Source organism: Rhinopithecus bieti, unplaced genomic scaffold (genome assembly GCF_001698545.2).
Source record: "Rhinopithecus bieti isolate Rb0 unplaced genomic scaffold, ASM169854v2 scaffold_10499, whole genome shotgun sequence".
Lineage (NCBI taxonomy): Eukaryota > Metazoa > Chordata > Mammalia > Primates > Cercopithecidae > Rhinopithecus > Rhinopithecus bieti.
In genome coordinates this window covers 383,949-386,987 of record NW_016806431.1, presented here as the reverse complement: position 1 = coordinate 386,987, position 3,039 = coordinate 383,949, and the positions used below count along the sequence as shown (strand labels likewise).

The 3,039-nt window shown below is 38.7% G+C and overlaps 1 pseudogene across 1 annotated transcript; it reads left to right on the top strand.

Annotated features, from left to right (window-relative positions):
• The first annotated feature begins 1,298 nt into the window (after window positions 1-1,298).
• On the top strand, window positions 1,299-2,951 carry LOC108532439 (PEST proteolytic signal-containing nuclear protein pseudogene; annotated as a pseudogene). Its single transcript, XR_001886446.1, has 2 exons — window positions 1,299-1,353; window positions 2,499-2,951. The product of XR_001886446.1 is annotated as a PEST proteolytic signal-containing nuclear protein pseudogene (transcript).
• The last annotated feature ends 88 nt before the right edge of the window (window positions 2,952-3,039 follow it).

Genomic DNA, 3,039 nt, shown 5'->3' with positions numbered 1-3,039 from the left:
GTGAGTCTTTCCCATGCTGTTCTTGTAATAGTGAATGGGTCTCAAGTGATCTGATGGTTTTTAAAACAGGAGTTTCTCTGCACAAGCTCTCTCTTTGCTTGCTGCCATCCACATAAGACGTGACTTGCTCCTCCTCGCCTTCTGCCATTATCGTGAGGCCTGCCCAGCCATGTGGAACTGTAAGTCCATTAAACCTCTTTTTCTTCCCGGTCTCAGGTATATCTTTATCAGCAGTGTGAAAATGAACTAATACAATCTTAAATTAGGATAATTCCTAGTGGATCTTGAAATAAGTTTAAATCTTTTAGGTAGGGTATTCTAGTGCCACTGTGGCAGGTTAACACAAAGTTAGTGAGTTTTAAAAAAATGCAGATTTATTATCTTACCATTCTAGAGGTCAAAAGTTAATCCAGGTCTCACTGAGTTAAAATTAAGGAACAGAGAGAGCTACATTCCTTTCTGGAGGCTCCAGGGAAGAATCCATTTTCCTGAATTTGGGAGCTTTGTGAAGGGTGCCTTCATTCTTTGACTGATGGCCCCTTCTATCTTCAAAATCAGCAATGTCTGGTTGAGTCTTTTATCGCATCACACATTGACTCTTCTGACTAAACTTTTTCCATTCAAAGACCCTTGTGATTACATTGGGCCCACCTGGATTATCTAAGATAACCTTTTTTATTTTAAGGCAAGTTGATTAGCAACCTTATTTTCATCTGGAACCTTAACTCCTCTTGTCATGTAACAAAACATATTCACAGATTCTGGGGACTAGGAGTGTACATCCTTGGGGTGGCCATTATTTTTCCTGCCATGGTGAATTTTAATTGTTACTCAGTATAAAATCAGGGATTGTAAACTTGTGGCTCGTGGGTTTTATGTTAAAAACACAGTCTTGGTAAAATATTCTAAATATCTCGATTCTACAGAAAAACAAAATTGGGCATCTATGACTTCACAACAACTGGGTAAATTGCATTAGTATTTGCTCAAATTAAATGGGTCATGTGTCCTTTGTTTTATCAGTGTCTTCATTGCCCATAGTTGTATCTCTAAATCTGAGACAGTTTTCTCCCTGTCATTTGGTCCATTTCTTTTTTATATATTACTTAACTGGTCTCTGTCAGCATAAAACATCCTATGTTAAATAAATGAGTAAATGTGCACTACGTCCATTTGCAGTAAGTATACACTTTACTTAGAACAATAGAATAAACAAAGCAATACATTATTTTTCTATTTCTTTGAATTAGATTCCTATATCCCATTGAACCTAGTGGTAGAAAACAGTGTCATGTGTTATGGTGGCCAAATTCCCAGAGGAGTACTATTTGCCAAGCTGTAGCCTAGGTGAAAGTAATTATAATACATATATTCCATTAAGGATCCTTATGAAGATTATCTAAGTCCTGTAAATCAATAAGAGAAAGACAAACTTCTTAACCAAAACTTGGGCAACATCTTCAACAGACACTTAACAAGCTATTCTAATGACCAATAAACCTAACAAAAGATGCTCAATATTGTTATCCAAGAAGTAAATGAAATTGAGACCTTTGTGAGATACTACTACATCCCTACGAAAGTGGAAAAAATTGAAGACACTGTGACAGTATCATGTTTTAGTGAAGACATGAGACAACTGGAGCTATACTGCTGATAGTAATATAAATTGATACAACAACTTTGGAAACTCCTTGGCTATATTTACTAAAGCTATATTTATACCTGCCTCTGATCCAACAATTCTACTCTTATTTTATACATCACAGAAATTAGGGCATATGTTCATCAAAAGACAAAATGTTTAAAGTAGCTTTATTTATGCTAGCTCCCAGCTAGGAACAACCATATGTTCATCAACGGGAGAATATATAAATTGTAGAACGTTCATACAATGAAATACTTCCTATTTTATAAAAATGAACTGTTGCAAACAATATGGATGATTATCAGAGACAAGAGCACCTACGTTCATATGAAATGAATGTGAAATTCATATGAAATTCCAGAATAGGTAAACTAATTTATAGTGACAGAAGTCTGAAGAGTGGGAGAGACACAAGGGAACATTCTGTCATGTTGGAAATTTCTGTTTCATTTGTGGTAATTATATGAGCATATACACATATAAATATTTATTAAACTTTAAGACTCAGGTGGCCAGGCATGGTGGCTCATGCCTGTAATCCCAGCACTTTGGGAGGCCAAGGCGGGTGGATCACCTGAGGTCAGGAGTTCAAAGCCAGCCTGGCCAACATGGTGAAACTCCATCTCTACTAAAAATACAAAAATTAGCCAGGTGCGGTAGTGGGTGCCTGTAATCCCAGCTACTCGGGAGGCCGAGGCAGGAGAATCACTTGAACCCTGACAGCAGAGGTTGCAGTGAGTCGAGATCATGCCATTGCACTCCAGCCTGGGCGACAGAGCAAGACTCTGTCTCAAAAAAAAAAAAGGGGGGGGACGGGAAGGCGGGAGAGGAGAAGCCTGAAAAGTCTCAGGGGGCTGGAGCCGCCGGAGTAATGGAGGGGAAAGTTCCAGTCGCAGCGCTGAGAAGCGATCAGCTGAAGAAGCAGCTGCCGACCTCCCAACAAAGCCTACAAAGATCTCCAAGTTTGGATTTGCCATAGGTAGTCAGACGACAAAGAAAGCATCAGCCATATCCATCAAACTTGGATCAAGTAAGCCTAAAGAAACTGTTCCAACTCTTGCTCCAAAAACTCTTTCAGTAGCAGCAGCTTTAATGAAGATGAAGATAGTGAACCAGAGGAAATGCCTCCAGAAGCAAAGATGAGGATGAAGAATATTGGAAGGGATACACCAACATCAGCTGGACCAAACTCCTTCAATAAAGGAAAACATGGGTTTTCTGATAACCAGAAGCTGTGGGAGCGAAATATAAAATCTCATCTTGGAAATGTCCATGACCAAGACAATTAAATGATGTTTTGAAATTGGGGTGTGGGGTGGGTGTAAAGTTAAAAGGAACAGTTTCCTTTTTTAAAGAATGGTATAAGACTATCTTTGGAGCCGCTTTTTTTT